The sequence below is a fragment of the Heterocephalus glaber genome, unplaced genomic scaffold (assembly GCF_053883595.1).
Source record: "Heterocephalus glaber isolate CG9 unplaced genomic scaffold, H.glaber_assembly_v1.0 deba00001610, whole genome shotgun sequence".
Classification (NCBI taxonomy): Eukaryota; Metazoa; Chordata; class Mammalia; order Rodentia; family Bathyergidae; genus Heterocephalus; species Heterocephalus glaber.
Genome location: NW_028258381.1, coordinates 21233187 through 21245907, shown reverse-complemented (window position 1 = coordinate 21245907; position 12721 = coordinate 21233187). Strand labels below are relative to the sequence as shown.

General features: G+C 58.2%; 1 protein-coding gene across 11 annotated transcripts in view; it reads left to right on the top strand.

The window, feature by feature from the left end:
* The first annotated feature begins 1971 nt into the window (after positions 1-1971).
* Gtf2ird1 (GTF2I repeat domain containing 1) overlaps positions 1972-12721 on the top strand; it is a 71411-nt gene continuing 60661 nt past the window's right edge. For 7 of the 11 annotated variants that reach the window (XR_015445452.1, XM_087196209.1, XM_013070485.3 and 4 more), the window contains exon 1: positions 2751-2887. The gene's annotated coding sequence lies outside the window, so the exon portion shown is untranslated. Of the gene's footprint in view, positions 2082-2750; positions 2888-3027; positions 3213-12721 lie in introns of those variants that run through there. The other 4 variants (XM_013070483.2, XM_087196207.1, XM_013070482.3 and 1 more) reach the window with 4 other exon arrangements.

Sequence of the window (12721 nt, the reverse complement as noted above, 5' to 3'; positions counted from 1 at the left end):
AAGAATCCATAAATGGCATGGACGTGTGTGCCTGCAGTCCCAGCACTCTGGGAGGCTGAGGCAGGAGAGTCACAAGTTTAAATCAGCCTGGACAACTTAGTGAGACCCTGTCTAAACATAAAAATTTTAAAAGGCCAGGGCCGGGGATGTAGCTCAGTGGCAAAGCACCTGCCTGGGAACCTCAAAGTCCTAAGTTTGATCACCAGTTTCGAAAAAAAAATTTTAAAAGGCCGGAGGTGCAGCCCACTGTGAAGGCCTTGGGTTCAATTCCTGGTACTGCAAGAAAAAAAAAAATAAAATAAATGAAATAATAATAATAATAAAGAGATGGAGATATGCTGTACATGTAAAATAAATCCTGGCTTTCCTAGCACAAGAAAAAAATATGAAACATCACAACAATATGAAACATCTCAATTTTATTATATGTTGAAATGATAATGTTTTGGATATATCAGGTTAAATAAAAGGTATTAATAGTGGGCTGGGGATTTAGCTCAGTAGTTCTGCCGCCTGCCTGGCAAGCACAAGGTCCCAAGTTCAATCCCCGGTACCAAAAAAAAAAAAATGTATTAATAGTAATAATTGTTATTATTATTTGAAGTACTGGGGATAGAACCCAGCGCTTTCGAACTGAACTACATCCCCGGGCCTTTTTTATTTTGAGACAGGATCCTGCTAAGTTGCTAAACTGCACAGGGTGGGCTGAATTTATAACCCTCCCGCTTCAGTATCCCAGAGTGCTGGGACTTACAGGTGTGCGGCCCTGCTCCTGGCTAGGCCAAAGCTCCTGCTGTACCAACTGCTTCCTGGACGCGCGGCGGGGGCGCGGCTGACAGTCGGGCGCTTCTGGGAAGCAAGATTAACTCAGAGGAGGGAGGGAGGGCAGCAACCCTCCCCCACCCTGCTCCCAGCTACGCTCTTCCGGATTCCGCCTGCAGAGGGCAGCGCTGGGCACACACGCTGATGCCGCGGCCTCCCCAGGCCTCCGCGCCTCCAGGCCCGAGGGCCTGGGGCGGCAGAGTTCTGCCCGCACACCAAGGGCCCAGGCAGCCCTTCCAGGAACCAGCATCCTCCAGAGGGCCTCACGCAGGCCGTGCCTTGGCCCCTGGCCTCCTGGGCCAGCACAGATAGAACAGGACACCACAGTCAGGGGCAGGAGGGCCCCAGAGCGAGTCACCGCAGCAGCCGACACAGACCCAGTGTTTCTGAGCCAGGGACCCAGAATACCAGACCTGCAGGCGAGGCGTGGGACAGAGATTTTAAATTTTGTTTTGTATATTTTGCAGTGCTGGGGATTGAACCCTGGGCTTTTCGCACTGAGCTGCATCCCCAGCCCTTTTATTTTATTTTAATTTTGAGATAAGGTTTTACTAAATTGCTAAACTGCCCTGTCTGGGCTCGTATGCAGGCTCCTCTTGGCTCAGCCTCCCCCGAGTGCTGAGATTACAGGTGTGCACCACCATGCCTGGCTGGCAGAAAGTGTCAATGCAGCATGCCCAGCACCCAGCAGCTGCCAGCATTATCCACCTCCGAGGTCACACTGTGACTGTGTCACTGTGAGAAGGCAGAAGGGGAAGGTCAGAGACAAACTGACTTCCCAAGTTCACGCAGGTGGGAAGAGGACGAGCCAGGATTCGAACTCAACACAGCCAGGACCCCTGCTGTTGGTCTCAGCCATGTGGCCAAACCAGGCCAGCAGGGGCAGGGGTGCTGTGGCCCTGAGTGGGTGTGTAGACAGAGGAGGCCTCGAGATGGTCTTGTCCAGGATCCTGGCCCTCTGCCCAGCACCCTCTGTGAGCACGGGGCCCCTGGCTGCCCGGAGGAAGGAATCCAACGCCCTGGGGATCCTGGGGAGCCCAGGTTAACTCTCCAGGGCCTGCGGTGTACTCAGGAAGCTGCAGGGAGACTTGTGGGTCGAGCTGGGCCCCCCACACCCTGATCACCCTCCCTGGGCCAGGAGCTCCCTGGGGCTGGGGCGGCTGGTATGTGTCCCTCACCACGCGCCCAGCCCGGCCCAGGCCCGGCCCAGGACTCGGGCCCTGCCGGGGAGAATCAGCCTTCTTGTGCTGGATTAGGAGGTAGGGTTTGGGGCAGGAAGAGGGGCGTGTGCCCCCACTCGCTGGGGTGGAGTGGGAGCTGTAAAAGTGTGTGCGGGTGAGGGGATCAGGGGACTGGGCAGAAAATACAGTGCCTCTGCTGCGTCCTTGGGCATGTCGCGTCCCGGGAGACAAAAGCCCGAGGCAGACGTGGGCCACTCGGGCCGGGCGCGCGCGAGTGGCCAGTGGAGCAGACCAGGCCTCTCTGGGGTCCCCTGCCTGGGGATCCTCCCCCGGGTGACCTTGACCCTCCAACCCCGGCCCCTGCATCCCCGGCTTCCGGGGGGGGTGTGCTCTAATCTGGCGCCAGGGAGGCCCGGGGCGCCCGTCTCGAAGCTGGGCCGGGGGTCGGGCAGTGCCCAGGCCGGGGCGCGGGGCGCGGGGCGGGCGGGCTAATCCCGTATGTAAATGGCAGCCAATGGAGGGTGGTGTTGCGCGGGGCTGGGATTAGGGCCGGGGCGAATGGCTGGCAATCTTACTGGGATTACAGAACAAAGAGCCTCCCCGCGCGCCGCTCGCGCCCGCGCCCCGCGCCCCGCCCTCGCCGCCGCCGCCGCAGCCCGCTCCGGGGGTGGGGGCCCCGCACCCCGCAGCCCGCAGCCCCCGGCCGGCGCCCCGCGCCCCTCCCCGCGCCCCACGCCCGCCCCCGCCCCCGCCTCCTCCCGCCGCCGCCGCCGCGCCTTCCCCATTCTCGGGATTAATTAAGGAGGCAGAGGCAGGAGGCTGTGCGTCCTGGCCGCGGGCCGGGCCGGGGCGCCGCTGACAGGAGCGCTTGGGGATCCTCCAAGGTAGGAGAAAGTTTTGTGGGGGGCGGGCGCCCGGCCCTGCTTGCCCCCACCCCCCGCTCCCCACCCCCACCCGCCCCTCCCCCTCAAGGTGTTCCCGAATCTGGGGCCGGCGTTTGGGTGCACGGGGGAGGCACGTGACCGGGATTAGAAATCGGGGCCGGGGCAGGGGACGGACGGACGCACGAACTGACGGACGTCCCCCACCTGCCGGGAGGGGCTGGAAGCCGGGAGCTGTCACCCCCTTTTCCTCCCTGCCCCGGGTCCTTACGGAGATGGGGGGCGCCCCCGGGCCGGCGCCCGCAGCCTGCTGCAGTTGGTGAATGAGGTCAGTGCATTGCCCGCCAGGCTGGGAAGGGGGGCTGGAAAGGCGCGCCCCCCCCATCGCCCTGTCCTCGGGCTGCCCGCCCCCCCACTCACAGCTGGAGCCCCACACTGCTCCGCACACTGGGTCCTTAGGAGGTCCCCAGGAGGGGGCCTGGCCTGAGTGGTGGCGGCTGAGCCCGGAGTGGGGGGCGCACTCGGGAGCTCTTGGGGTGAAGGGTTCCGAGGAGCAAGTTGGGTAGCCCGCTTCGTGGGTGGTCTCTGAGTTTGAGAAGGGCAGAGAGGTGGGCCCAGGGGTGCTTCCTGCCCACCCCACCCCGACCCTGGGATGAGGGCTGGACACCAGCTTGGCACCAGCCAGTGAGGGAACCACTGAGTCTGGTCTGGGCCAGGACAGTGAGCCCAGAGCGGCTGAGTTCTGCCCTCCTGCTTGGGCTGGAGGGCCTCGGGCTCTAGCATCTGCCCTGGTGACCTGGCCTTGAGGACCAGACTGGGCCAGGGACTCATGGGTCCCCGTCAGGGCTGAATTGAGGGAGCCAGGCATGTGGGGTCTTTCAGGGGGGCACGAGGGTGGCATGTGCACCCACAGGGTGCTCCTGGTGCCCCTGGGCAGGGAGGGCAGGCCCCACAGCTCTCAGAAGGGACACTGGTGGGGCCTCGTACTGCTCAGAGCAGAGGGGAGGGCTGGCTGGTGCTCACTGCCGCCTCTGTGGTCAGCTGCCCTGTGGCCAGGGATGCGGCCCCTGGGGCTCAGGGCTTGGGAGGGGCCTGGGAGCAGCTCATTTATTTCAGCAGCGTCATTCCCAGGGGGAGAGGGAGAGGGCACTGGGCATCGATTATTCATTCCGTAGTCAGGGCAGGAGGGAGAGGTGGGGAGCGGGCCGTCAGGTGGCTACCAGGCATCACCTGTTCGGAGCCCAGGAGGGCGTGAGCTTGACTTTGGCCTCACAGGGACCTGGGGCGGACCCAAGGCCAGGCCTGGCCCTGAGATGGCAATGTCAGGCCCAGCATCTGCTTCTGGGCACCCCATTCAGCAGCCAGCTCCAAGGATGACCCAGAAATTGGCAGTTCCAACTCGAGGGTCCCGGAGGAGCCTGCCACAGGAGTGGAGGGAGGGCTGGGACTCTGCAGTGCTCTGCCTGCTTGTTGGAAATAGCAGAGAACTCAGGGCTAAAGGTGGGGAAATGGGTCTCCAGGGGACAGCCTTGCTGGGCCGCACTTAACCTACTTAAGAGGACAGTCCTCAGAGAAGGAGCATTCGTTTGCAGTGTGCTTGTAGCAAGTAATTCTCTGTTCGTTTAAGGCAGGCTCGCAGGGCCCCCGCCGGCCCATGACACGGTGGCAGTCTTGGGAGTTGTCCCAAAGGCAGCCATAATGACAGGGGTCTCAGAGGCAGCTACTCCTACCATGGGCAGAGAAACCCCGGCACACAGTTTGGTGACACCCATTGTTGGAAACCACAGCCGAGTGTCTCAGGGTGACCTGGTGGGTGACAGTGGCCTGGGGCATTCATGTCCTAACCGTGACCTTGGAACCACAGACCGCATCTCCCAGCGCCTCCCATCTGGGGTTCCTCTCCGGGCCCCGGCTGCACCTTGGCCGCATTGTCCCGAGTGGCCTCGCTTCCTCCCAGCCTAGCTGTTCTCACTGTTTCACCCCCTCCAGGGCTCTTCCTGCCCCTTCTTGCCAGGGGCTGGGGCTTCCTTTAATGGCCCTGCTGGGGTAGGGGGCCTGGCCCAGTGGGGGCGAGGTTGTAGAATTTACCTCTTCCCTTTCCACCTTCAGGCCCCGGCTTGGCCGTGATGTCCCCAAGCTGATCAGAGGGCCGCCTGTGTCCCCGAGACATCCTGTCTGTCCTCAATCTGTCCGACATTGATGGCTCTCAGTCGCTCACCTCGGGGATGGGAGTGTCTGTTGCATGGCTGTGTGCCAGAATGAATGAATGAATGAATGAATGGGTGAATGAATGAATGAATGAGACCCTGCTCTCCCTGAGCTCCCTGCTCCCTCCTTCCTGGGCCCCACTCTCTCCCACCCCATCACCCCAGCCTTTGCCTCCCCAAAACCCATGCCCGAGGCTCTGCTCCCAGCATCATGTCCATCCTACTTTTCCTGGTGGCTGGGGACACGGCCTGGTTGATGGAGCCTATGGAGGCTTCAAGGGGCCTCTGGGGAGCAAGACCTGCAGGGAAAGTTCACAGATGCCAGGGAGCAGAGGGGCACCTCACGCTGGGTTCAGATTTGAAAGACGGGCTCCCAGGAGGGACAGGGATGCTCCGGGGGAACTGGGGGGACCTTAGAGGTGGTGGGGAAGGTGGACATACCTGGCCGGAGGCTGTGGGAGGTGACCCGCAGTTGGTGGGGGGGCTATCCAGGCTTCAGGGTTAGATGTTGGGTTTCCCATAGGAGGGCCAGGCCAGCATCCCTGAGCGAACTCTAAAGGCAGCAGAGTCACTCCCTGGCCAGGCTCAGTGCTCAGTGCAAGGGAGGCTGGACCCATGAGTTTCTTGCCCTCTTTTGGAGTTTTGTTTTGTTTTGTTATTGCAGTACCGAGGATGGAACCCAGAACCTTCCCACTGAGCTAAATCCCTGGCCCTTTATTTTTAGGGTCTCACTAAATTGATGAATTGCTCAGGCTGAGCCAGAACTTGCAGTCCTCCTGCCTGAGCATCCGAGTGCAGGGATGACAGGCCTGTGCCACCACACCTGGCTCTTCTGGAGGTTCCAAATCCAGATGTCCCTTGGCTGTAGACGTGGGCAACGTGGGTTTGGGGGACAGAGCTCCCCGGGAAGCCTTAGTGCTGTAGCATTCCTCCCCTCCCTGTCTGATACCCCTGAGTCTGCCTCCCTTCTGCAGAACTTCCAGTCCTGGGTTCCGCTCCCTTCCCTCTTGGCCTCCGGGACTGGTGGATACTTAGCTTCGTGGCTTCTTGTGTGTGGGGCTCTCAGTGGAGATGACACCTGTCCCACACTTTATCCATGCTTAGACTTGGGATGCTCTGGGGTGCCTTGGTGGGGAGCAGAACTCTCCTTCATGATGCCTTCCTCTCAGCCCCTAGCTGGGCCTGGCTGTCCCCGAGCTATTTGCGGGCCCACCTGTCTTCCTCCTTCAGGACCACCTGCTCTGGGTTGCCAAATTTAGCAAATGAAAATAAGAACTCCTGGTTAAATTTGGGCTTCAGATAGGCGATGGAGGAGTCGGCATTGGGGTGCACTTCTGCGGGGAGCTGCCTGTCTGGGGCTCACACTGGGCTGGGGCCTGGGGGTCATCTGGCAGCCCTGCAGCTGCTGCCTCTGAGTGGGAGACTTGGGAGTTGGGGTCCCCCCAAGGCTCAGGGGAGTCTGCAGCAAGCTTGCCTGACTTGTGGTCACCCTAACTTTGTTCGTGTTTTCTCCCATCTGTGGCCCAAGTGTCCTGTTAGTGCTGTTAAGCTTGAATGACATGGGAGGTGACTTTAGAATGGCTCCTGGGCCTCACAGGGTCCCCAGCCTGGGGATATCTTGTTTCTAGAGTCCTCTGTGCCTGTGTGGTCCGTACAGTGCTGGGAGGAGGCAGGAAGTTTCCAGAAACACTTTCATTTGTCCACCAAATTAGGATTCTTCATCAACATTTTTGAAGCCTAGCCAGGCGCCATAGCACATGGCTTGTGATCCTATAATTTGGGAGACTGAGGCAGGAGGATTGCATGTTGGAGCCTAGCCTGGCCTATGTAGCAAGACTTTGTTTCAAAAAACAAAAGCAAAAACAGAAACACGGTTTGCAAAGCCAGATTTGAGTACTGGGAGACAGTTTCTCTGACATCCCCCATTTCCAGGTGGGGAGATCCTGCCCCTGGGGTGGTTGGGGATGACATCCATTTCCATTGCTGTCACTGAAGCCTGCAGACCCACCCAGTAATTGTGAAAGAATGCAGATTCATTGAGCTCGTGGTTCTAGAAGTTCAAGGTTGTGGGGCACATGTGGCAGGAGTCTGGAGTTGAGAGCTGGTGCGGGGTATTGTATGACGGGATAAAGCAAGCTGGGTGGGTCTCTTCCTCTTTATTTTTTTCGGTACTGGGGACTGAACCCAGGATGTCATGCTGAGCCATATCCCCAGTCCTTTGTGTGTATATATTTTTGGGGGTTTTTTGGTTCTGTTTTTTTGGTACCAAGGATTGAACTTGGGTCCTTGTGATTGCGCAGCAGGCAGCGAAACCACTGAGTTAAATCCCCGGCCCTGTGTGTATATATTTTTGGAGACAGGTTCTCATTAAGTGACTGAATTATCCAGGCTGGGCTTGAATTTGGTATTCTCTTGCCTCAGCCTCCATGAGTGCTCAGATTACAGGCATGGACCATCATGGCCGGCTCACTCTCCCTCTTCCAAGCCACTGGTGCCAGTGTGGGTGCACCCTGGTGATCCCATCTAATCCTCATGCCATCTTTGAGGTCCCCCTTAATACCTCGCAGTGGGGATTAAATTTCAGCATATTTTGCTGGGGCTTTGCAAACCCCCGCATGGTGGTTACTGGGGTCGACTGCACTCTGCAGTGCTGCAGGGGACTTTCCAGCTGTCGGAGTCTGCATCTGTCCATCACTCCCCAGGCCAGTGAGGGACTCTGGACTGGCCCGAGGGGTCTCCCAGGTGCCTTCATCAGCCCCAGGTCAGCCCTGGCTGTGTTTGTCGTGCAGGGCTGAGGACACAGCCAGTGAAACGCCCCTGTCCTCTGTGCCGTTAGAGGACTTTGCCCACCGTACACTCCCAGGGCCCTGCCTGCCATCAGGACAGAGAAAGTCTCTCTGTCCCCAGAGTCTCCTCAAGCCCCTTGGCAGCAGTCCCTTCCCTTGGCTGCTGATCTGTGCTGTCTTGAGTTCGAGTTTCCAGAGTCCCAGAAATGGGTTCACACCGAGTGTGGCCTCGAAGCCTGGTTCCATCACTGCGTGTTTGTCCTCATGGAGGGGCTGGGTGTGTCAGAACAGGTTCCTCCTGGTGGCAGACCAACTGGCCAGCCACATACCAGGCCCCACACCACCTAGCACCCTTCCAGGTAGTGGGGGGCCTGCGCCTGCACCCCATCCCTGCCCTCTCCCTGCACTGACCCTGAGCCCAGAGAGCTGTGCACTTTTGTCCCCAGAGCTCAAATTTCATCCTGCGTTTCTGGTAACTCAAATGGTGAGCCCAGAGATGAAATTACACCTTCCTGCCACCACCCTCAGGGCCCTGTGGTCCCCACTCCCCCGCAGCCCAGGTGGGCACCGGAGCAGGGCCGCCCAGGGCCGGGACAGCAGGAGGCCGGCAGTGCCTGGGGCCCCTCGCCCAGCTCAGGGACCCCCGACCCCGCCCCAGCCACTCTGTCCTCCACATGTGCTGCTCGGGGTAGAAATCCTGTCTTTCTTCTGGGAAGGAGGGTGGCGGGGTCACTGCTGGAGTCTGGAGCAGGATTGAGGGTCAGGTGGAACAGGCCGTGTCCCCCTGGCGAGTCTTAACATCTCCAGGGGTCAGTTTGCTCATTTTAAGTTTTTTTGATTTGGGGGTACTGGGGCCTGCTGCATGCTAGGCAAGGACATGACCACTGAGCGGCACCCCAAGCCCCAGTTGTTCATCTTTTTATTATTGTCATTTCTTGCCGGGCTGAACCCATGGCCTTTGGACTGAGATACACACTCGGCCCTATTTCAGTTTTTATATTTTGAGACAGGGTCTTGCTGAATCACGAAGTTGACCAGGATGGGCCCACACTTGCCATCATCCTGCCTCAGCCTCCCAGAGTGCGGGGATTGGAGGCATGGGCCGCACCCAGCTAAGATTCAGGGATTTCTGTGCGTTTGCTGGGGGTGGAACCCAGGACTTCAAGCATGTCAGACAAGCTCTCTGCCACCGAGCTGCGCCCCAGCCCGTTTGATTTGGATGGTTTTAACTTTTTTGTGAGGGGCCCTGCGGGGCCCTGCAGACCCCAGCACTCATCCCTGCGCCCCACCATCCCCTCCCGCCCTTTTGTCTCCTGAAGCCTTCAGAGGCTCCGACCTTCTGCCCGGTGCTCAGGGAGGGCCCTGGGTGCTCCTGGGTGGCACTGTGCGGCCGGCAGTCAGGCAAGACCCCTCTGCCCACCCACCCGGCTCCAGGGTGGTCCTGGCAGCCCCAGAGGGGCTCGGGCCTGGGACTGGGCGCCTGTGTCTCCTGTTTATCCGGGAGCTGGTTTTTCAGGTGTGGCGGCTTCCAGCGCTGAGGCCAGCGAGGGGCGGGGCTTCTCGAGGGGCGGGGCCTGGCAGGTGGGAAACCACAGCCTCGCTTTGATCCGGGTCTATTGCCCTCCGTCCCCCGGCCTCCGGGCGAGGGCCAGGGCGAGGTACCCCTGTTTGCCCTGAGTCAGAGGCCCTGGCCACGGCCGCTGGAGCCTCGGAGGCCAGACAGGCGCGGGTTCAAGTCCCATCAGAGTCCCTGGACGTCCGCGTGGCCGCGGGGTGATTTCCGAGCCCGGCTGGAGCAGGGCAGTGCAGCTTTCTGCCCGGCAAGGCCCCGCGGAGGGCATTTTCTCAAGTTGTGAGACCCCTCCTTACGCGCAGAGAGAAACTGAAAAGCTCAGTACCCGCTCTGTGCCCGCGCACACGGGAGCGGCCGTGCCTCAGTGGAACTGCTGGGCCCCTCTGCCTGTCTGCACCCAGCTCCTCAACGCCGGCTGGGATCAGCCGTGTCTGGGCCTGCCCGGGAGGGGCCTGGGGCAGGTGTGCTCTTTCTTTCTCCTCCCTCCCCCGAGTTCATGCCTTCTCCTCTTCTCTTTTTTCTTTTCTTTCTGCCATAGCTGGGACTGAACGCAGGGCCTTCACACTGAGCTACATCCCCAGCCCAGTTTATTTATTTGTTTATTTATTGAGACTGGGTCTCACTGTGTAGTTCAGGCTGGCCTTGAACTTGAGCCGATGCTCCTGCTTCAGCCTCCCAAGTGCTGGAATTACAGGTGTGTGCCACCATGCCCGGTGTCAGCCCTTTTTATTTTGAGACAGGGTTGCACTAAGTTGTCCAGTCTCAATTTAAACTTTCGACCCTCCTGCCTCAGCCTCCCAGAATGCTGGGATCACAAGTATGTGTTACCACAGCAAGCTCCCAGCTGCTTTTGTTTAGGCCTGTTTTCATGTACCGCTTGGCCACCTCACTGGGCTGATGCGCCTGCAGGTGGGGCTGGCATTTCTGGTGTTAATCCAAGCCTGCCCCCTGGCCCCAGGCTCCTGGCCCCAGTGGCCACAGCATCCTAGACTGTGTGCTCAGTGCCCTGGGCTAGTCTGTCACCTGCACCCACAGCAACAGCTGTCAGCTTCCAGCAGCTGGGGCCAGGGTGGACTGTGGAGGAAGTGCAGGGAGCCAGAAGCAGGCTGGGTGGGGTGTTTGGGGGTGGGGGAGCCTCCTCCACCCAGCAGTCCCTGGTGCCTGGGGAGCACTGTGTCCTCAAGCCCAGCTCAGTTTGGGGTTCCCTTCTGTTTAGACACACGTGTCGCTGAGCGTGTGCACATGTGGCTGAGCGTGTGCACATGTGTTGTGTGTACCTCAGAGTCCTGTGTGTGTTTGTGTGTGCACAAATATGTGCCACCCCAGAGGCCACGCAGTGGCTGTGCTGGGAAGTTTGGCGTTGGGCCAAGGCTCCCAGTCTTGAGGCCTTGTCAGCCCCGTCCTGATGCTGGCGAAGGGCATGATCCCTGTGCCTTGCGGGTGAGCTTGGCCCTGGGTGGCAGGACAAGGAGGACAGGCGGAAGCAGAGGGGTCAGCCTGTACCTTGTGAGACAAAGCCAGGAGCGACAGGTGGGCGTCTCGCTCAGCCATGGCTTCAGGGACTGGAGTCCCTTCCTCCCTGTTGTGTTCTTTTTAGTTTTAGTTATTCCATTTATTTTATTACTTCTTTTGCAGCACTGGGGATTGCACCCTGGACCTTCCCACTGAGCTGCATCCCAGCCCTTTTTGTTTTTGTTTTGAGACAGGGTGTTGCTGAATTGCCCAGGTTGGGTTTGAACTTGTGATCCTCCTGCCTCAGCCTCCCAAAACACTGGGATTATAAGGGTGTGCACTACCATACCCAGTGAAGATAATTTCTGTAAAGTATATAATTCAGTGTTTTTTCATATACAGATGGCTCCTGACTGGCCATGGTCTGGAATTTTTGGCCTTGGTGGTGTAAAAGTGTAGGGACGCTGATATTTCACTGTCTGGTTTTTTTTGCAGTGTTGGGGATCGAACTCAGGACCTTGCGCTTGCTTGCAAGGCAGGCGTGGTACCGCTGAGCTACATCCCCGGTCCTCACTGTTTTTTACTCTCTCATGCAGAGTTCAGTACTTTCCTATAAAGCAGGCTCTGCCTTAGTTGATTTGCCCAGCTGTGAGCTAATGTAAGTACTGTACTCTGAGGTAAATACCTAGAGATGAAAATGCCGAGTTACGTAAGTAGGTTTGACCTTTTGAGGAACTTCCAGTCTGTAGTGCATAGCAGATGGACTATTTTATATCTCCAGCAGCAGAATAGATAGAGTTCTGATTTGTCGGTGTCCTCACTAATGCTTGTTATATCTATCTTCTTCATTTTGCCATCCCAGTAGAAATGAAGTGCTTGTTGTGGTTTTGATTTAGTGTGTTGGGTTTTGTCTTCACGGTCACAAAATGGCTACATCCCCTCCAGTCATCACATCCATGGACCAGATGGAGAGGAAGAGGCCAGAATCTTCATCCTCTCAAAGCTTTTGCCTTCACGCACACCCTTGTCATTGGCCTCTCTGGGTCTCGTTGGTACAAGTGGTTGGAGGAGATGGGAGTTGGCCTGCTGTCCCAAAGGGAAGAAGAGTCTTTGCCTCCTACCCTAGAGCTGGGTAAATTTCTGGTTTCTGGGAACAAGTAGAGGGAGGGCATGTGGAGCCCACTAGCAATGGGAAGCAGGCTGAGATCAGGGATTCTGGGCAGGGCTGTTGGCCTCCCATGGCAGCAGGCTTCCCTCGCTCTGCTCAGCCCGGGCCCTGTTCCAGCCTCCCAACACCCCTCACCAGACCTAGCTGCTTTCACAGCTGCCTGTGAGCCGGCCAAGGCTGTGCACTCCTGAGATCCCAACACTGAGGGAGGCTGAAGCAGGACAATCGAAGTTTTGAGCCCCACCTTGGCAGTTTACCAAGACCCTGTCTCAAAATAAAAAATAGGAAGGGCTGGGGTGTAGCTCAGCGGTATAGCACCCCCAGATTCTATCTCCAGTTCCAGAAAAAAACAAAAGAGGTGCCTGAGCTGCATTGCTCATGCCCGCTGGCCGCAGTGTAAAATGATCCAGCCAGTTTGGGAAGACAGTCGAGCAGTCGTTTATTTATTTATTAGTGTTCTTGGTTAAGGTGTCCTTGCACCCTGAAGTTCACCATTTTATTTACAGTGGTTATTGGTTCCAGAAAGTTCTCATCACCCCCCAAAAGAAACTATACCTGTTAGTCTCACCACCCCAGCCCCTGGCAGTTTTTTGTTTTTCTTTGTGGTACTGGGAGCTGAGCTACATCCTTGGCACATTTTGAGACAGGGTC